Here is a 21,780-nt window from a genome sequence, read left to right on the forward strand (position 1 = left end):
TGGTGGCCCCGTTTCACGGGCCCACGCAGACCATCGAATTTGTTTCTAAGGGTGACAGAGAAATAGGCAGATCCTCATTAAACCCACATACGTATGCAAAATCTGCTAACTTCAAATTATCAGGGTTCCCCCCCCCCCGTATCTACTTTAAAAAACTCAACCTCATTTGACCTCCTGGATATGACATTCTCTGTCAAGAGCGTGATTTAATGTTTAATCTGCAAAGCTTCCTGCAGCTTCTACGGAGACTTAATGAAAAAAATATCTTTTGTTATTTTATTATTTTTTTAACTGTGCATTTCCCGAGCACCAAGCCTGGGCTGAAAGAACAGAATCAGGCCTTCCTCTTGCTGACGTATTGGATCATTCTCTGCATCCTTTTACAATCTCCCTGATCAACTGCCCTTGGGGCTGTGATCCGCCGGCCCGCTGGGCTAAGAAGCAGACTTTGCTCTCCGGGATGTGTCACTGTGGTCCTTGTTAGTGGCTGAATTGTGTACCTTCATCCTCCCAGTCCAGCTGGAAACAGAGAAAACGAAAACCCCAAACGTCTTCATTGTAACTCTCCTAGGGTGAACAGTGTTTCAGCCGCCTCTGTATTTGAGCAACTCAGAGAAATATAAGCGGGTTTCTCCACTGGGCGAATTCATGGAAGAGGAACAGGACGGGCCAATGAAATCCAGGGAAAGGGCAGTGGGCACCACTACAAAATGGCTGCCACAGGGGGAGGAGCTCTAACCTGCTCCCATATACAGATAAAAATAAAGCTTCAAGTGAAGTGGTTGGTGTGTGTGTGTGTGCAAGAGCGCAGTCTTTGCAAGGGGGCCCAAAGTCACCCAACAAGCTTTCATGGCAGAGTGGGGATTTGAACCCGAGTCTTCCCACGTCCTAGTCACAATGCTGTAACCACCACACTACACTACGGTGGCAGTCCTCAAGCAAAGAAATTCCAAAGGGAAATTACAGCTGAGATGGCTGAACTTGAGTTAATTCAAAACAATGGAACCCCCCCCCCCCTATTTAGCTCACCACAGATGCTAATTTTCTGCCTCCGGGCATTTCCCCTCTGCTCTAATCAAGCTAATTACTCCTTGGCGTCCTTTACAAATATTATTCCTTGGCATCCTTTACAAGCATTCTTCACAGAGGAGTTAGCCCTGTTAGTCTATTGCTGCAAAATAGTAAAAAGCCCAGTAGCACCTTTAAGACTAACAAGTTTTATTGTCGCATAAGCTTTTGAGAAACACAGCTCTCTTCGTCATATGCATCTGACGAGGAGAGCTGTGTTTCTCGAAAGCTTATGCAACAATAATGTTTGTTGGACTTAAAGGTGCTACTGGGCTTTTTACTGTTTTGCAGCATTCTTTGCAAACCCCACCCCACACACACACACCTTCTGACTGGAATAGAAGGATTCAGCTCTACATTTCTACCCTATTGTGTCTGACAAAGGAAGCATTGACTCTCGAACGTTTATACTCTGAACCTCTTGTTGGTCCTGAAGGAGCTCCTGGACTTGAATCTAACTGCACTACACTATACTGGCTTCCCTAGAATCTCCACACAGTAACCATTGTTTCCTTCCCTCAAGGCACCTGTTGGCACAATGTCTAGACGCAGGCTGAGAACAGAAGTGGCAGCTAGAAGGAATGCCTTTGGGGTGCTGTGGCATCCCACTTCTAAGAAACGATTGGGAAGGCAATAGGTGAACGACAGGCAAGCGGCTTCTGCCTGCTAAATGCTGGTAAAAAAAGGGTAAAGGTTCCCTTGCTCGAAAGCCAGTTGAATCCGACTCTAGGGTTGCGATGCTCATCTCCGTTTCAAAGCCGAAGAGCCAGCGCAGTCCGAAGACGTTTCCGTGGTCATGTGGCCGGCATGACTAAACACCAAAGCGCATGGAACGCTGTTACCTTCCCACTGAAGTGGTACCTATTTATCTTATTGCAATTTCTTGCTTTCGAACTGCTAGGTTGGCAGGAGCTGGAACTAGAGACGGGCGCTCACTCCGTCATGCGGCACCCGGGTCCCGAACTGCTGAACTACTGACCTTCCACAGCCTGCAGTTCAGCGTCTTAACCACTTGAGCCACCGCAGCTCCAAATGCTGGTAGAGTGGGTTAAAAATACAGTCCAATTTCCAGATGGAGGGAGATGCGAGCATTTCTGCTAAGGAACAAGAATCTCCCAAACCCCCCTCCTACCCCTCCTCAAATTGCCACCCCTCTCTCTTTCAACTGCCAGGGCAACTTAATCAACACGAAAAGGGATAGTCCAGCAGATTTCTTGGGCTCCAATTCAGGAGCCGTCTGCAGGCTGCCAGAGCGTCCACAACGAAACCTGTGACTGTGGGGACTGAACAAGCCCCAGATTCAAATGTCACCACCACCATGAACTCACTCTTTATGTTCCTCGTTTATACTCCACTGGTCTTCCCAATGGGGACCCAACGCAGTTTACATTGCTCTGCCATCTTCCACTTTATCCTTACACCAACCCTGTAAGGTAGGTTAGGCTGAGAGTGTTCGGCTGGCTCAAGGTCACCCAGCATGCGTGGGTCTCCCAGACAGTGTTCCCTCTAAGCTGAGTTAGTGTGAGCTAGCTCACAGTTTTTTGGCCTCCAGCTCTCATATTTTTGTCTTCGCTCAGGAAGGGATGGCTCCAGAGCAAACTAATTTATGCAGTAGCCAAATCACTCGCTCACAATTTTAATGCCAGTAGCTCACAAAGTAGAATTTCTGCTCACAAGACTCCACGACTTAGAGGGAACATTGCAAGTCCCAGATACTAGCCTGACACTAACCATGACACCATCCTGTCTCTCTAAATGGCCTTAGGCAAGCTGTTTTCTCTCATCCCCCACAACTGGAAAACCCAGGTAATAGTACTGGCCCACATTCCAGGGCTGTTGTCTCAGAATAACCCACATGAAGGTATGCAAAGCTCTTTGAAGATTGTGAAATGTAAGTCACTATTTCCTATGAAAGTTCAACACTCTGGGCAACATTGCCATGCCCAAAGGGCCCTCTTAGGACAGTACTAGACAGGTAAATGCCATCTGTAACCCAAAATGGCTCGTTCTGCCTCCAGTCCTTCAAGTGCAGCTGAAAGACACACCCACTGATCTGGAAACCTCACCTCCCAATTCAAAGCATGGGGGGGGGTTGGTTGTGAGGTCTTCTGTACATGCCCTGGAGCTTTATCGCGTGTTCCAGGAACAAGGGCTATCGGCAGAAAAAAAACAGGGATTTATAGCAGTCTTGGACAAATCTGGATTTCCATTTTTAACACTTGAGCTTGGGCGGGAACCGTCCCTGGGAAGTCACCCTTCTGGATTTTTGTGTCCACCTTAGATGAACCCCTGAAGCTATTTCATAGTGAGTCAGACCCCTGGTCCGTCAAGGCCAGTCTTGTCCGCTCTGAGTGGCAGTAGCTCTCCAAGGTCTCAGGTGCAGGTCTTTCATATCACCTTCTATCTGATCCCTTTTAACTGGAGATGCCAAGGACTGAACCTGGGACCTCCTGCATGCCAAGAAGAAGAAGAAGAAGAAGAAGAAGAAGAAGAAGAAGAAGAAGAAGAAGAAGAAGAAGAAGAAGAAGAAGAAGAAGAAGAAGAAGAAGAAGAAGAAGAAGAAGAGGAGGAGGAGGAGGAGGAAGAGGAGGAAGAGGAGGAAGAGGAGGAAGAGGAGGAAGAGGAGGAGGAGGAAGAGGAGGAGGAAGAGGAGGAGGAAGAAGAGGAAGAGGAGGAAGAGGAGGAAGAGGAGGAAGAGGAAGAAGAGGAAGAAGAGGAAGAGAATAAAGAGGAGGAGGAGAATGAGGAGGAAGAGGAAGAGATGGATTTATACCCCACCCTCCACTTGGAGTCGAAGAGCAGCTTACAATCAACTTCCTTTCCTCTCCCAACAACAGATGCTCTGTGAGGGAGGTGGGGCTGAGAGAGCTCTGAAAGAACTGCTCTTGAGAGAACAGCTCTGAGAGAACTGTGACTGGCCCAAGGTCACCCAGCTGGTGTCATGTGGAGGAGTGGAGAATCAAACCCAGTTTTCCCAGATTAAAGTCCGCCGCTGTTAGCCACTACACCAAAGAAGGCGCTAAGCCTGGCAATTCTGAGCCATGGACACCCCACCCCACCCCAGCTTCCTCACTAAAACCCAGCCGTCGTGCGACAGCGAGCCAGAGAAGCCGGCAACAGCTCCGCCTGTCTCTTGGCCGCCTTGATGCCATTGCGTTTTGTGTTCCACACACATCTGCAAATTTGCGGTAATTGAAAGAACAGCTCTGGTGGAGCCACGGGGGCGAGGTGCTGCAAAGCCCCAATCGCTCGCCCGGCTGTCACAGGCCACGGCACTGAAACAAGTCCCGAGAGGGGATCATTAGACCTCTTTGGTGAGTAATGGATCTTTCATACACTCCAGAATATATAATTCATATCCACAGCGGCGCTCTGCGGCACAGCCTTTTGTCACAAGAGAATTGGCAATTACAAAAAATAATCATTAAGGTGGAAAGGCCAGGCGGGAGATTTGCTAAAGGTCTAGGGCAGGAAAGGGGAGGGGAGGGGAGGGGAGGCTTCTCCCGGAACGGGCCTCTCACAGGTGCCTCTCTATAGGCCAAAGGGGAAGAAAACAGCCCTGCCTGCTGGCCCTGTTTTGCCGTCTGAATTCTGCTCTGAGGTTCTGTTTACCAGTGTCCAGGACTGTAGCTTCTCCTGGACTTCCCTGGGCTGCAGCAGCGGGCCGTGACCCTCGAGTTGCCAGCTCTGGGTTGGGAAATATTTGAGGGTGGAGCCTGGGGAGGGGAGGGGCCTCAGCAGGGTATAATGCCATAGAGCCCGCCCCTCCCCCAAAGCAGCCATGTTCTCCATGGGGACTGATCCTGGTCATCTGGAGATCAACTGTAACAGCAGGAGATCTCCAGGTTCCACCTGGAGGTTAGCAACCCTACATGACCCCGACCCCAACGTTTGTTCAGCCACCAGCCCCTGAAGCCACCCCGATGGCAAGAGGGCCAATCTTGCCAAGCCGGGCAATGCATAGAAGAAGAGATTGGATTTATACCCCGCCCTTCACTCGGAGTCTCGGAATGGCTTACAATCCCTTTCTCTTCCCCTCCCCACAACAGACACCCTGTGAGGTAGGTGGGGATGAGAGAGCTCTTTCGAGGACTGCTTTTGAGAGAACAGCTCTGAGAGAACTTGTGACTGACCCAAGGTCACACCAGCAGCTGCATGTGGAGGAATCAAACCTGGTTCTCCCAGATTAGAGTCCATGCGCCTAACCAGTGTTCCCTCTAAGATGAGTGTGAGCTAGCTCACAGTTTTTTTAGCCTCCGGCTCACACATTTTTGCCTTAGCTCAGGAAGGATGGCTCCAGAGCAACCCAATTTATGCAGTAGCCAAATCGCTCGCTCACAACTTTAATGCCAGTAGCTCACAAAGTAGAATTTTTGCTCACAAGACTCCACAGCTTAGAGGGAGCATTGCTCCTAACCACTACATCAAACTGGCTCTCGTAGCTCCCATAAAGCACCGAGTGGCCCCTTTAAAAAGGTGCCAAGCCTGGCAAAAGATGGCTCCTATGCAGAGAACCAAGCAGTCCCTTTAAGCAGCTGCCAGTAGCAGCTGGTCTAGACTGGCTGGACATCAGGCAAATGGGGAACAGGTATGAGGAAAGGCTGTTGGGCACGTGCACGATTCAGCCTGGACCATACAAGAGACCGCCCTGATCCAGCCTAGCCTGATCTCTTCAGATCTCGGAAGTTAAGCAGGATCGGCCCTGGTCAGTATTTGGATGGGAGACCACCAAGGAATACCCTGGTTGTGACGTGGAGCCAGGCAATGGCAAACCACCTCTGACCGTCTCTTGCCTTGAAAACCTCCATGGGGCCACCAAAAGCCAGCCACGACCAGTGTTCCCTCTAAGCTGAGTTAGTCTGAGCCAGCTCACAGATTTTTAGCCTCCGGCTCACACATTTTTGTCTGAGTTCGGGAAGGGTGGCTCCAAAGCAAACTGATTGATGCAGCAGCCAAATCGCTCACTCACCACTTTAATGCCGGTAGCTCACAAAGCAGAATTTTTGCTCACAAGACTCCACAGCTTAGAGGGAGCATGGGCCATGACTGGACAGCAAGAGACCAAACAGCACACCAGGGAGGAGGCTCCAGGTGTTCTCCAAGTGGTGGCCCCCAAATTGAGAAAGGGGATTCCCAGTCACAGATCCTTTATCTGAAGATGCTGAGCCTGAACCTGTAGGCGCTCTGCCACTGAGCTGTGGGCCATTCGTTGGACAAATTAAGTACATCATAAAGACTTTGGCCTCTGCTCCTTGCTGTGCATTACAGTCTCATCAATTAGCACGATGCAGTTCCCCTGTCCCCAGAAATCCCATGCCCCTTGGCATCCGCTAAGGCAAGGAAAAGCCAAGCCCACCAGCGCAAAGTTCAGAGGCTTTTATTCCCTGCGGCAGAGAATGGTGATTGGCAACAGATAACATGCTTTTAAGATTTCATCTGTCTGCAGAAATAGAAAACTGCACCGCCGTCAGATTGTTTTGATTAAATCCCCACAGTTCCTCCTGCTGCACTGCAAATTCCCACCCCAAAGACCTCCTCTCAGTGCCAACAAGTACTTAGTGCCGTAGGTAGAGCGTCGAACACGGGTTCAAGTCCTCGCTCGGGGGTTCAAACGGATAAGATGAAGATCACATGTCTCACCCTGTCCATAAAAAGGACAGCTGCAGGCGTATGGAGCCTCAATTTGCCTTGGGGCCATCCAGGGAAGGGTGGGGAAAGGGTCAGCTTTTGAGAGTCAAAGCGCCCTTCATTGAGAGTTTGGACTCTTGAAAGCTAAACCCCACCCCACCCCAAAAATCTTGTTGGTCTCTAAGATGCTACTCAGCCCAAACCTAGCTCTTTGACTGCAGACCAACACAGCTAAGCCAAGGGACAGGGACAGAGTTGGGGAAGAAGCGATTCTCGAGAGCTGAGGTTCTCTGTTTGTAATAGGATGCTGGGCTAGATGTAACACTGGTCTGACCCAGCAGGCAGGGCCAGGGAAAGACAAAGTGCCACCCAACAGAGGAGATAGTCAAAGGGCTACACAAATCCTCTAAAGCAGTGGTGGCGAACCTATGGCACGGGTGCCAGAGGTGGCACTCAGAGCCCTCTCTGTGGGCACACGCGCCATCGCCCCAGCCAGGCCCAGACCATCATTAAAGTGTCGAATTCTCTGCCAAATAATTTTAAGTAAATGAAAGCATTTGGGATTGCTTTCCTTACTTTGTTTGGATCATCTTAAGTTAATGTATGAGGTGTTTTTTCTAAAGTAAAACCTCAGTATTCAGGTTAAATTGCCGTGTTGGCACTTTGCGATCAATAAGTGGGTTTTGGGTCGCAGTTTGGGCACTCGGTCTCTAAAAGGTTCGCCATCACTGCGCTAAAGGATCCCACCATCTCCTGTTGCACCCATCTAGTCTACGTTCAGATGTGACTGGCACTACATATCACCAGGCCCGTAGCCAGGAGGGGGCATTTACATTTCTTAGGAGGCCACTGGCTAATTGAATTAAAAAGTATTATAATTAAGTTTCTGGGGGAAATAGAGAGGTGCTGTCTGGCTCCACGCGGCCACCGTAGCTGGCCCTTCGCGCCAGACAGCTGTGCAGAAATTCCTGTCCCCTGCACCTGCCACTGCTCAGCAGCCCTGGGCTGGGTGGGAAGTTGTGGGGCCTTGCCAGTAAGTCAGGGGGCCTAGCCCCGAGATGCCCCACTGTAGCGACGGGCCTGCACATTACATTTTGGCAGGAAGCACAGAGCCATGGAGGCCGCGTCACCTGCACGTTTCCTGCAGCTCTTTCTAGCGTATGGCAAAGAGGGGCACTTTATGTCTTTGCTTTCTTGACCATCTGCCTGCCTTGCTGAGACGCAAGGCGGACTACAAAGTATAAGACAATGCAAATCAGATGGCACGAGACAGCCAGTGAACAACGCAACAAGACCAGGATTACAAGAACGATACACAACAACAAAAAACAGAAGTCAGACGTGATGTGTCATAACCGTGCAAAAAAAGGCGAGGGGAATCACAAAAGGAGACACGATGCAGTAATCGCACGGGAGCCCCTGGGTGGACCAGGCTATACCAGTCTCATCAGATCTCAAAAGCTAAGCAGGGTCAGTCCCGGTTAGTATTTGGATGGGAAAGCACCGATGAAGATGAGGACTGCTATGCAGATCCAGGCAATGGCAAGCCACCCGTTTATCTTCTTGCCATGGGGTCTCACCATCAAAGAGAGTAATTAAAATGTGGAATTCGCTGCCAGAGGATGTAGGGATGGCCACAGGAATAAACAGCTTGAAAAGGGGATTAAATAGATTCATGGAGGACAGAGAGGCCTATCAGTGTCTATTAGCCATGGTGACTGAGGGGAACCTCCATGTTCAGAGGCACTAAACCTCTGAATCTCAGAGCCAGGAGACAACATCAGGGAAAGGTCTCAGCCTCTTTGCCCTGTTGTTGGCTCTCCAGAGGAACCAGTTGGCCACTGCTTGAGATAGGATGCTGCACTGGACTAGATGGACCACTGGCCTGATCCAGCAGGGCTCTTATGTTCTTAAGTAGGCTGCAACTTGGTGGAACTTTCCACCACCAAGAGCAAAGGAATATGTACAAGGGACAGTGGAATGAACAAAAACCCTGTTGCCTCTCTGAAAGCACAAAAAGGTGGATCTGAATCATTTTCGCCAGCTGACCTTGAGCAGCAGGTGCCAAACTTCATTCTCACCTGGGCTACACAGAGGAAGCTCCCCCCCCTTGCCCTCTTTGAGTAATACTTCTTCGGGGTTGGAAACCCCACTCATCAACACCAGAAAGAACTCCCAGCAGCCAAGAGGGAGATTCAATTTGCACCATTCAATGAGTAGGAAACTCATCTTTGTCTGCGGCGCTTCTGGTCTGGTTTAGCTTAGAGCCATTTCACCTCTATTGGTGCGACCAAGCAGGGTGTAGTGGTTAAGAGTGGTGGACTCTAATCTGGAGAACCGGGTTCGATTCCACACTCTTCTACATGAAGCCAGCTGGGTGACCTAGGGTCAGTCACAGCTCTTGCAGAGCTCTCTCAACCCCCAAAATAAGTCTAGCTCGCCACCTAGTGATGTATAATGCTAAAAGAGCTAGAACTTCAGGCTGTCAAACAATCTTAGGATCTCCTGGCTATAATGCACACAATGCCATATGATAATTATTATTTTCCTCTACTGGTGTTCCCTAGCACATTCATGTCCCTCCGAAGAGCTCAGAATGGCACCCATGGTTCTCCTCTCCTCTGTTTTACTCTCCCATTATGCTCAGTGACTGGCCCAGGGGCACCTATGAGCTTTGTGGCTGAGCGAGGATTTGAATCCAGAGCTCCTCATCCCTTGTGTCAAACATAAGGCCTGTGGGCCAAAACCGGCCCGTACGAGGCTCTTATGCAGCCCAGCAAGCAGCTGGTGCAAAAGAGGGAGTTGGTGGAGCCACTCCATTGTGGCTTCAGCATGGCAGAACAATCTCTTCTGCAGCAGTCGAACATCGTGGGAGCATCTGGGACACCCGAGTTTGAACCTGCTTGTGTGCTACATTGCCCAGTGCTCCATTGCTCCATTATGTGCTACATCTGCCCAGTGCTACATTGCTGCCCCTCCAGTCTGCCTATGTGGGATTTCCTCTGCACCCCCCTCCCAGCCCCTGTGGCCTTGCAGAGGACACACCAGCTGCTATCCTTTATACAGTTTCTATCTCTGGTATCTGGCATTATGTTTTATGGCACCCATGGCCTGGCCCGACAAAGTGTGACTTTTATGTCAGATCCGGCCCTTGTCACAAATGAGTTCGACACCTCTGCCTTATACCATGTGGCTCTCCCTTTTCCACCAAGCATAAAGATATATGTTACTACTGTCCCCAAAGGGAGATAAGATTCCCCTTCCCCCCTTCCCGGAAAAATGTGGTGCTGTTCCTGGGGTTACCAACAGGGTTTGAGCCGTCAATGGCACCATGCCAAGCATTCGTTCTGGAGCGCACGCTGGCAAGCCTCCTCCCTCTGGATTCCTGGTCTGCAACTGCACTTGAGCATGGGCAGGGCTCTTTTTGTAGAAAAAGCCCAGCAGGAACTCATTAGCATAATAGGCCACACCCAACAGCAGGAACTCATTAGCATATTGGGCCACACCCCTGACAGCACAGCTCATTAGCACATTAGGCCGCACCCACATGTTACCAGAAGTGTGGTTATCCAGCCACACCTACCTTTTGCTTGTTATTCTGTTTACCTTGTTTGTTGTCAAAACCCAGAGCCTTTTTTGTAGCAGGGACTCCTTTGCATGTTAGGCCACACACCCCTAATGTAGCCAATCCTAATGTGTTTCTGCTGTTGGGTGTGGCCTATTATGCTAATGAGTTCCTGCTGGGCGTGGCCAACTTGGGAGCCAGCCGGAACTCCGTTCCTGTGCATTCCTCCCCAAAAATAGCCCTGAGCATGGGCCATATTTTGCACAGACGGAGGGCAACGTTGATTCCAGTCGCTGATTTGCTCCCCCCATGAATGACCCACCCAAAGGGCTCAAGCGAACCTCCTCCAGGACAGCGTGAACAGCAGTGGAGACTGTGGCCCCTCGTCTGCTTGAGGTTTTGCTTTCGCATGGATTGGAGCAGCTTAGGTGTAAAAGACAAGGTCCCCGATTGCAATGAGCCAAAGAGGATTAACGACAGAGCCTTTCGCTCAGGGGTCCCCAACCTCTTTGAGCCTGCGGTCACCTCTGGAATTCTGACAAAGGGTGGTGGGCGCAGTCACAAAACTGGGTGCTGCGGGAGATGGAGCCAACCACAACATATCAGTTATCAAGGTTATATGCAAGTCTAATAGTAACACTCCCAACATCTCAGGCAGAAGCCCTGTTTAACAGGATGCCCTTCAATCTGCGCAGCCAGTCAGAAGCCCAGCTGGGGAAACGGCACTTGGTGGGCACCATGAATAGTGTCGGCAGCATGACGCCCATGGGCACCACGTTGGGGAGCCCTGCTTTAGGTCCTGTCCTGGTTGGTTGTCGACTTCCTTTACTCATGGTTTGCCTTTGTAGAGGCTCAAAGCAGATTACAAAATTAGGAAACACGGTAGCACAACAAAGTGTGACACATAGCCTGAACAATGCAAATGCAGAAGAATCAGAAGACAATGCTGTAAGAACAAGGTGACACACACAACACACAAGGCAGGGCTATTTTTGGGCAGGAACGCAAAGGAACAGAGTTCCGGCTGACTCCCAAGTTGTCCACGCCCAGCAGGAACTCATTAGCATAATAGGCCCCACCCAACAGCAGGAACTCCTTAGGATTGGCTACATTAGGGGTGTGTGGCCTAACATGCAAAGGAGTTCCTGCTACAAAAAAAGGCCCTGGGTTTTGATAACAAACAAGGTCAACAGAATAAGAAGCAAAAGGTGGGTGTGGCTGGATGAGCACACTTCTGGTAACATGGGGGAGTGGCCTAATATGCCAATGAGCTGTGCTGTCGGGGGTGTGGCCCAATATGCTAATAAGTCCCAGCTGTTGGGTGTGGCCTATTATGCTAATGGGTTCCTGCTGTGCTTTTTCTACAAAAAAAGCCCTGACACAAGATAATAAGCTAAAAGCACCCTCCTGAACTTGGCTTGGAAGAATGCAAAATGATGGGGGGGGGAGTGTACGTTCGTGCCTAGGATCAGGGCGGGGGCATATTGGAAAACCAGACAGGAAGACCCTGGGATCCGAGTCAGGTTGCCATCTGCCTGTTCCTCCTCTAGGCTCAACAGAGACTGGGTAACAAGGCTTCTTCTCCGGCAGACTTGCCTTCTGGAAACTCTATTTTGAATCATCTCCAGATTGTCAACAGTGTTCTGAACCGCAGGATTAAAAACAGTGCAATCCTACGCAGACTGACTCCGGTCTTGAGCCCAGTGAAATCAAACCAGCTTAGATGGGAGTGATTCTGCTCAGGACTGCACAGAAAGTCTGTACTCAACGCCCCAAAAGGGAGACTGGATACACAGAAATCTAAATTTGTATCACTGTGTATCAGTGAGCCAGTGTGGTGTAGTGGTTAAGAATGCCAGAATTAACATCTGGGACACCCGAGTTTGAATCCCTGCTTGTTCCGTGGAAGTTTGGGCCAGTCACACCCTCTCATCCTAACCTACCTCACAGGGTTGTTGTGAGGATAAAATAAAGGAAAGGAGAACCACGTAAGCTTGCTTTGGGGTCCTTTTGGGGAGAATGGCAGAGTACAAATGAACTAAATGAGATAATAAATAAACACTGTATTTCTACCCCTCCTTAGAAGTAAAAGTACAGATAAACCTGGATCCAAATCGGAGAGGGCCGCCAAGGGCCAGACAGAAATGCTTTAGGGTCCACAGATGGGCTCTCCTTGCATTAAAGGGACAACTCTGCTCCTTCAAAACCACCGCAGGGACACACCCTTCTAGCACAACAACCTTTTCCATTATCCTCAGTTCCGGCAGAAGCGAAAACATCCCTCAAAAAGCAATGGAAATACGGGAAGAAGGGGAAAAAATTGAAAGGGACCGAAACATCTTTCTCTGACCACAGCCACAAACCTCCTAAGAGGTTTATTTGAAAAGGCTTTACAAAACAAAGCTCTTTAATGTGCAGTTTTTGGAACAAAGGCGGTAAAGAATGTTCATAGGCACAACCCCTTAGGCCAGAGAAGGCTGCTTCCCCCCACACACAAACCCTTTGAGGCTTTCCTTTCTACAAGGGCAGAAAAAGACTCCAAATTTGGTGGTGGGGGGGGATTCTGTTCAAACCTCCTGGCGTCTAGGTGAAAGAGTAACCAAAGGAAAATTAAGGACACATCCATTAAGTCCTGAAAAGGCCAAGGTAAGACCCAGAACTGTGCAGTCAGAAGGTTCAGCTGAAGTCCTCTGCATATTTTAAAACACTGCCTCAAGAGGAATCTGCAGAACAATAGGATCAAAACAACAGGTATACCAGCAAAACTAATTCACCTGTACTCTGCCAAGGAAGCTTGCGGGGTGACCTTGGGCCAGTCACACACTCTCAGCCTGGCCTACCTCACGGGGTTGTTGTGAGAATAGAATGGAGGAGAGAAAAATTATTTAAGATGAGTTGGGGTCCCCATTGGGGGAAAGACGGGGTATAAATGAAGTAAATAAAGTAAAACAGTTACATGTGAGAAGCAGTAATATAGTCTCAAAAAAATCGTCAAAAGGCAAAACCAAAAATGCCCTGACCTGGATAGTCCAGGCAAGCCCGATCTCCTTAGATCTCGGGAGCTAAGCAGGGTGGACTTTGGCAAGTACTTGGATGGGAGACCTCCTAGAGGTGGGAGGCGGGGGGGGGCAGGCTTTATTCAGCCACCTCTCTGAATATCTTCCAGGCCCCCACGAAGGGTCAGTCGCCAGAGGTCACCATGACTTCCAGGTGGACACACACACACACACAGACGCACAAAAAAATACTTTAAAAAGGCAGAATCAAAAACAAAACCCAATTAAAATGTTTTATAAATTATTGGAGATACCCGTATACCTTTCAGCTCACAGCAATTCCCAATCTGAAAACCAGGACTACCATAAACAGCAGACCAGAGAATCAAAAGTAAACCACTGGGCTCCATGAAAAGCCCTCCTGAGGAACTTAGCTTTACAAACTTTCCTAACCATACAGGGAAGTCCACTCCACAGGGAGCCACCACAGAAGAGGCCACGCTCAGGCTCAGCGAAAGGCTGAAGAGGAATCCCGTTTGAAGGAACCCAGTTAACACATGGCTTGATACAGGAGAAATACAGGGAAAAATAAAAGCCTTCAGTGTAGGCCTCCTTGGGATCAAAATCAAAATTAATTCAAATGAAGTATCTATTTACTCACACGTGTATCAGTGAAATGCATTACCGTAGAGATTTTGTATGGCAAATTGCTAACAGATGTTCTGCAGCTAATCAGACCTTGCAGAACTATACAAGGATAAGAAAAATAACCCTCCTCTCTGGGTTAAGAGAAAGGCACACTTTTTTAAAGGAGGCATGCAGGGCTTTCTCCTCCTGCTGAAATGGGCGGACGAGGTTACTGAAAGCTCACAAAATATCTATGTTTTGGAACAAAAAAGATAAGAGTGGAAAATTGGAAAGCGCATGGGGTTTCAATGGCACTAAATTAGTTATAGCCCAAGATCTCTGTCTAACCCCTTGGGGCACATGCTTCAGACTCTTACGACCCACCATGGCTTTTCCCCAGCATGCCATTCAAGCAGTCAGTCCTTCCTGCTGTCCACAAAACAAGGCAAGTTCACAACCGTCACTGATTCACCGCTGAGGAATGTTACTTTTGTGCCTCCCGGTTCATTTCTTCTTTTGGGGTTTCTCCGTGATTTTCCCAACATGTCATTTTGGGGAAGAGCACTGGGCATTATATAAGTATCAACAGATGCAGCAAGATGCTGCAATGTCCCTCGTATCACATCCACTCTTCTTTACCCGGTCCGGAAAATAATTCAGATTGCATTTCAGCCTACAATCAGAGCATTTCCCCACCACCAAGGGAAATTACCCTGCGGAAGCCCCGTTCTTGGCAAAATGCACATTCTCCTCCCCCCCCCCCCCGTGTGTAGTGGTATTATCAACTGGTAATTGCAGCGCAGGTTGAGTGTCACACAAAGTGCCAGGGGTGCCAGTTATCAAGACAGGCATCACAAACAGAGGGCTTTGCTCATGGCAGGCAGGAACCTGGCTTGCTGCCAGGGCAGGCTCCATCTTCCCCTCCTCCTTCCCTTCCATCAAACTCACGTTTGACATGACATCCGCACACGGGCGCCTAAGCAAACTGGAGTTTGTTTCTTCCCGTACACAAGGAAAGCCAGCGTTTGTACAAACAACATCCAAGCCGGGGTTCGTGTGTGCTCTGAGCAAACCTTATCTTTGTTTTGTAGCATCTTTTCAACAAAACCAACTTTAAAGTTAACAAGGCTTTTATTTTCAACTCTACCTTTAAAGATAAAGGTTTCCCTTGCTCGAAAGCCAGTCGAGTCCGACTCTAGGGTTGCGGTGCTCATCTCCGTTTCAAAGCCGAAGAGCCAGCGCTGTCCAAAGACGTTTCCGTGGTCATGTGGCCGGCATGACTAAACACCAAGGCGCACGGAACGCTGTGACCTTCCCACCGAAGTGGTCCCTATTTATCTACTTGCAATTTCTTGCTTTCGAACTGCTAGGTTGGTAGGAGCTGGAACTAGAGACGGGAGCTCACTCTGTCATGCGGCAACTCGATCTCGAACTGCTGAACTACCGACCTTCCACAGCCTGCAGTTCAGCGTCTTAACCACTACTCCCAAGCAAACACTCACTGTCCTATGCTGCCCGTAGAACACTTGGTGGGAGAGCCTTTAGATGCCATGTTACATTGTAAGACCGATGCCTTAAGTCACCAACTAACTTGGAACAGATTTTTCCTACTTTCTGTCTGTGCATATCATGTAGAGAGTTGTACTTTACTTACCACCTTCTCTTCCACCTGCAATGCCCCCCCCCCCAACATAATCTGGCTGCTATCAAAATGCAATTCCAACTCTGCCACTGGACTCAAACTTTCTTGTGCTGCTTCAGTTGTTATTCCCTTTAGCATCGGCTCCGCCTCCATATAAAACACAAACAATATGACGGAACCTTCTCTCCAAAGCAGAAATGCATAATTGATCTACTCGATCATTTAAAGATCTGCAACAGACCAGAGCCATAGCCAGAATTTTTTACTTCAGGGGGCATTAAATAAGTCAGGGGCAGTGTTCCCTCTAAGCTGAGTTAGGGTGAGCTAGCTCACAGTTTTTTAGCCTCCAGCTCACACATTTTGGTCTTAGCTCGGGAAGGGACGGCTCCAGAGCAAACTAATTTATGCAGCAGCCAAATCATTTGCTCACAACTTTAATGCCAGTAACTCACAAAGTAGAATCTTTGCTCACAAGACTCCACAGCTTAGAGGGAACATTGGTCAGGGGGCACCCCTGCACATCCCCCCAGGCTGTGTCAAGAGCGACAAGAGAGTAAAAGTTTTAAAAAATCAACGAGAGTGGCGAGAGGCAAGGGCACCGGGAGGCAGGGCAGGGTGACGGCTGAGGACGGCAAGGCCATGGCATGCATGAAAAATAAATTGGCTGGATGGGAAGTCGGGAGACCTGGGTAGTCAGTTGGGGGGCCTGGCCCCAAGAGGCCCCGCTGTAGCTACAGGCCTGCTACAGACACAGATTTCTAATGGATTGTCAGAAAAGACTGGGTGGGATCCAGCCAGGTTTTCCACTCAACCTTGCCCAATCCCCCTTTTCATTACAGGCCCCCAGTCCACAGAGCTGTTTATACATCCCCCCCAGCACAGCCTTTGGTGGTGGTCAAAGGGGAACTCTCCTTCATTTAACCAGCAGAAAAGCTGTATGGATCCACCCCACTAGATGCAGTGGACAATTAGGAAAAAACTTAGCCACAGCTGGTAAGACTGAGACAGGCAACCTGACGAGGCGTGAAACAGTGAGAAACTCAACATAAACAGCTTCATCATTTGACGTTTCTAAACATAAAAGTAATTTGAATGCAAATTAATGCATTGTTTTTTTAAAATATGACTCTGACCATGTGCTCGTCAGTCACGGCCAGAACCCAGGATTGTGGTTACTTTTTAAGCAGTTGCGTAGCACCCTGCCAGCATGTTTTTCCTTCAGGCTCTGCAAATTAAACGGCTAGGGGCTCGGCTTTAAAACATAATGAACATGGAAATTGTGCAGAAATGGCCTCTGCAGAAAACATGGAGGGAGGTTCCCTCCAGCTGCCCCCTCCCCAAATGTCCATTGCCCAGAAGGAGGGGGGGAATCCCTTGCAAGTATTAGGTGCCGCCCCCTTCTCCTTGAAGCACACCCATTTACCCACGCTGCTTCTTTAAAAAAAATGAACAGAAAGTAATCAAAGTTCCTCTGAGCACATACAGATTGCATCCCCTCTCATCAGCGGGCCACAGCACCCTCACAGCTGGCCTTGGCTGATGGGAAAAGGCTACCTCGACATGCTTGATTCTGAATAATGAGCCGGCAGGGGGTATCTAACTGTCTCTTCCCCCTAATCAAGACCCACCCTGTCTTTGCTTCGCAGCCTGTAGGCCTGGCCTAGTGACCCACATCAGCTGCTGGGCCTGAGTTCTGCTGGCCATCTTGACTGCAGGGAAGTTTTGAACAGGTGATGCAGGAAAGGGGGGGGGGAGAATTCGGAGGCAGTGTTCACATCACTGCAGGTTAAATCCGGAGGCCGGTCTTGGGACAGCTTTGTCCCACTCGCTTTTCTTAGGGCATGTATACCAAAAGCTGGCACAGCCCAACTCCCAGGAGAGGAAGACCCCAGGGGTTGAATCTCACCCTTGGCGCAATCCAAGTGGGAACAGCATCAGGATACGTTTCTTAAGACAAAGTTAAAAAACAACAAAACAGCCAGCTCATTTTCGACTCCAGCTTCTAGGCAGGGGGACTGGTTGTTACAGGACGGGCATAATTCTGATCAGAATTTCCAGAGGGCCAGTCTGTTCCAGTGGAGCCAAAAGGGTAACAATAAATCTTTTTTTTAAAAAAAAGTTGCAAAGCAGTAATTCAGGATGCCCTTTGCCAGCTCGTTCAGCCAGCTCGTGCCCTGTGCACAAGAAGATCTGTCCCACCAAAGCCTGCTGCCAGGGAAGTAGCCACCGTCACTCCCTCTTTGAAATTAAACAAGCCAGCAGGTACTGAGACCTGAAGCAAATCACGGAAGCAAAACCTGAGATGCCTTTTACGTTCCTGTCACTAGGGCGGCTTTGGACCAACCTGCTCTTCACTGCCTCTCAGCCCTGCCTCTGTCAGGAGGGATAACACCACTGGCCCATCTCCAAAGACTGTTGCAGGCCATGATAATGGATGTGCAACACTTGGCGCACCTGGAAGATGCTGTTGAAGCACTAAGTGGCTACTGACAGCTGTTGCCAAAGCCAGGAGGGGAAGCGACCAAGCTCTGCTCCAGGCCTATCAGGAACCCCCTCCTGGAGCCCCTGTGGTTAAAACGATATTGTAATTTATATCTACATATGCACCTGTGACTCTGTGAGTTGTCTCAGGAGCCAGTTTATGGCTGAAAATTAGGTTTCCGAATCCAACAAAAATCAATATTATTGCTTGATAATAATTCCCCTGGTGATCAGGGAGGTGTCACTGGATTTGATGGGGGGGGGGATTGTGTGAGGTTAGATCCACCATTACTGGTATTAAGGAGTGACAACATCCCATCATTCCCCAGACAGACAAACAAGGGTGTGTTTACTGTGGAAGCTCCAGAAGAGTGATTGTGGCTGCCTGATACAGACAAAGCCACAAGAAGGACCTTGTGGCATCTTAAAGACCACCAGACTTATTGAAGCAAAAGTTTTGGTGGGCTTGGTCTCTATGAGAAATCTGTTTGCTTTTAAGATGACACAGGATCCCTGATTGTTTATCTGTTAGCCTTTAAGATGCCACAGGATTCCTGATTGTTTATCTGTTAGCCTTTAAGATGCCACGGGATTCCTGTTTGTTTTTACCACTCCACAACAAATTTGTTAGCCATTAAGATGCCACAGGATTCCCAATTGTTTATCCTGATTGTCTGAAGAAGCGTGCTCTGCACACGAAAGCTTATACTTTGAATAAAACTTTGTTGGTCTTAAGGGTACCACTTTGTTCTGCTGCTTCAGACCAACATGGCTGCCCACCTGAATGATAATTTATCTGTTAGCCTTTAAGGTACCACAGGATTCCTGATTGTTTTTACCATTCCACAACAAATGTTAGCCTTTTAGATGCCACAGGATTCCTGATTGTTTTTACAATTCCACAACAAATCTGCTGGCCTTTAAGATAACACAAGGTTCCTGATTGTTTGTACTATGACAAACAACATTTCCAACATTTATTGAAGCAAAAGCTTGAAGCGCTCTCTAGCCTTCAAAAGTTTTTGCTGAAAGAAACCTGTCCGCCTTTCAGATGCCCCAAGACAGTATTTAGGATGCAGTATTACAAAATGCTCCAGGGAGTCTTTTGCAGCTGAAACAGCATGAACAGTCGGAAGTAGGGCCGCTTTCTCCCTGCCCCAGGAAACAGCTGGATGAACCAGGATTCCAGCATTCACTGTCTTGTGAGGGGAGGATACTCACAGCAAAGTTCAAAGGCCTCTTCTTAGATATATTCAAGATTAAATATTTAAAGAGCAGTACGTGTTGGGGCTGTTTTCTTTAGACATCTTCCAAGCCAAATGTCCATTGTTATGAAGAATGGAACGTATGCAGGAAGAGATCTTGCGCGACTTTGCCAGTGACGGTCAAGCCACCTTCACAGAGGGGGCCGTGGCTCAGTGGCCGAGCATCCGCTTGGCATGCAGAAAGGTCCCCGGTTCAATCCCCGGCATCTCCAGTTAAAAGAATCAGCTAGGACAGTGGTGGCGAACCTATGGCACAGGTGCCGGAGGTGGCACTCAGAGCCCTCTCTGTGGGCATGCGTGCCATCGCCCCAGCCAGGCCCAGACCATCATTAAAGTGTCGAATTCTCTGCCAAATAATGTTAAGTAAATGAAAGCATTTGGGATGGCTTTCCTTACTTTGTTTATATCATCTTAAGTTAATGTATGAGATGTTTTTCCTAAAGTAAAACCTCAGTATTCAGGTTAAATTGCCATGCTGGCACTTTGCGATAAATAAGTGGGTTTTGGGTCGCAGTTTGGGCACTCGGTCTCTAAAAGGTTCGCCATCACTGAGCTAGGAGGTGATGTGAAAGACTCCTGCCACACACACACACCCGGGGAGCCGCTGGCAGTCAGAGTAAACCGGGCTGACTTTGAGACGCTCTGATTAAGGATAAGGCAGTTTCGTGTGCTGGGGGGGGGAGGTTTTCTCTACACCACACCTTCCCCCCCCCATCTCCCCTTTTCCCTGCAGGGATGAAAGACGATTCAATCACGGGGGAAGAAAAAAGGGACTCCCCTTGGCATGGGGTCTCCCCCCTTCCCCTACCGCCCCCATCCATGACACATCCCATCTGCCCCTCTCTTCACCATCTCGTTCTGGCTTCTGTTTATTGGCCACTCTCCAGTGTGACCAAGAGGATCTCACTAACAGTCTCCAACATTCCTTAGAACAGCTAATTAAATGAGTAGAACCGGACAGCCTGTTGTCCTTTCTGGCACACACACACACACACCCCGGCACGTGGGACTCCAATGCTCCCTCTAAGCCGTGGAGTCCTGTGAGCAAACATTCTACCCTGTGAGCTACTGGCATCAAAGTTGTGAGAGAGCCCTTTGGCCGCTGCATAAATCAGTTTGCTCTGGAGCCACATCCTTCCTGAGCGAAGACAAAAATGTGTGAGCTGGAGGCTAAAAAACTGTGAGCTAGCTCACACTAATTCACCTTAGAGGGAACGCTGCGTGGGACCATCCTGCTCGGCCATTTGGTGCGCCAAAGCCGTCCGTCGAACCACGAGAGAAGGAAAGGGAAGTGTGCTTCTCCCTCAGCCTTTCAAGCGAACGCCCCTTTAGCTCCCCACCCCACCCACAATGTAGCAACGACTCTTTCACATTTTTTACTGCAGAGGGTCACCCTAAAAGACGGTTTCCCAGATTCCCACTTTCCAGAGTGGGCTGGAGAAAAACAATCGGCCTGGCCAGCTTGCTGTAGCGGTTATAGAGTTTGACTAGGATCTGGGAGACGAGACCCAGGTTCGAATCCCCACAGAGGCACATTGGGTGATCTTGGGCTAACCACTCCCAGCCTAACCAGCCTCGCGGGGTTGTTGTCAGGATGAAATGGAGCAGGGGAGAAGAAAAAGAAGAGATTGGATAAGATGCTTTGGATCCCCACTGTAGTGGTTAGAGTGTTGGGTGAGGATTCGCGAGACCCAAGTTTGACTCCCCACAGATGTGCCCTGGGTGATCTTGGGCCAATCCCTCTCTCCCAGCCTAACCTACCTCACAAGGTGGTTGTAAGGATTTGAGTTTGAGGATGCTAAGCAGGTCCACCTTTTTGTTTCTGATCCCGCCCGGCTAAGTATCTCAACACAGGTTTCCACCCCAAGCTTCCCATTTCGACGGGTAAAATATTCCGAAGCCTTTAAGGGAAAAAAGTCCAGAAAAATCAAAAGCGCTGCAATCAGACTAAGAGACCGCCTTAAGGGAAGCACCAGCAACGACTCCCGAACAAGAGTGGGCGAAAGAGACGGAAAACATCCCCAACTGCTCCTGCACGGCGTGGTGGAAGCCAGGGGGGGGGGGGGGGGGGCTGGCAACATTCACTGCCCTGTCCCGGGGCTCCTGGAAATCCAAATCTCTGCACAACAACACACGCACACACCTTGGGGCTATCAATTCATGCATCTTTGCAAGATAAGAGGACCGGCTTGGCACCAAATCTGCTGAGGAGAACGGGCAAGGCAAACCCGTGTGTGGGGCTCCTCTCCCCCCCCTTTCTTGAATTTACGCGGAGGTGCACGCCCCCTTTCGTTACTTCGGGCCAGCGCTGGCAGCCGAGGGGTTGGGCGAGTGGGGGGATTACTGGCAGGCAGCGGAGCGGGCTCCGGCTCAGACCCAAGCAAGATTTAGGGTTAATCCCCCCCCCCCCAAGTGGCATGATGTTCTTGACGGGTTCAGCCCCGGCTCATCACCAGTCGCCCCCCCCCCCTTCAACCAAGCACAGACGGGAAACTCTGCCCTGGATGG

The 21,780-nt window shown here is 49.4% G+C and overlaps 1 protein-coding gene across 1 annotated transcript in view; it reads right to left on the reverse strand.

Annotated features, from left to right (window-relative positions):
- Positions 1-21,780, reverse strand: part of GPR153 (G protein-coupled receptor 153) — a 57,944-nt gene that overhangs the window by 35,770 nt on the left and 394 nt on the right. The gene's annotated exons all lie outside the window — the stretch shown is intronic.

Source organism: Gekko japonicus, unplaced genomic scaffold, assembly GCF_001447785.1.
Source record: "Gekko japonicus isolate JY-2015 unplaced genomic scaffold, Gekko_japonicus_V1.1 scaffold2653, whole genome shotgun sequence".
Taxonomy (NCBI): Eukaryota; Metazoa; Chordata; class Lepidosauria; order Squamata; family Gekkonidae; genus Gekko; species Gekko japonicus.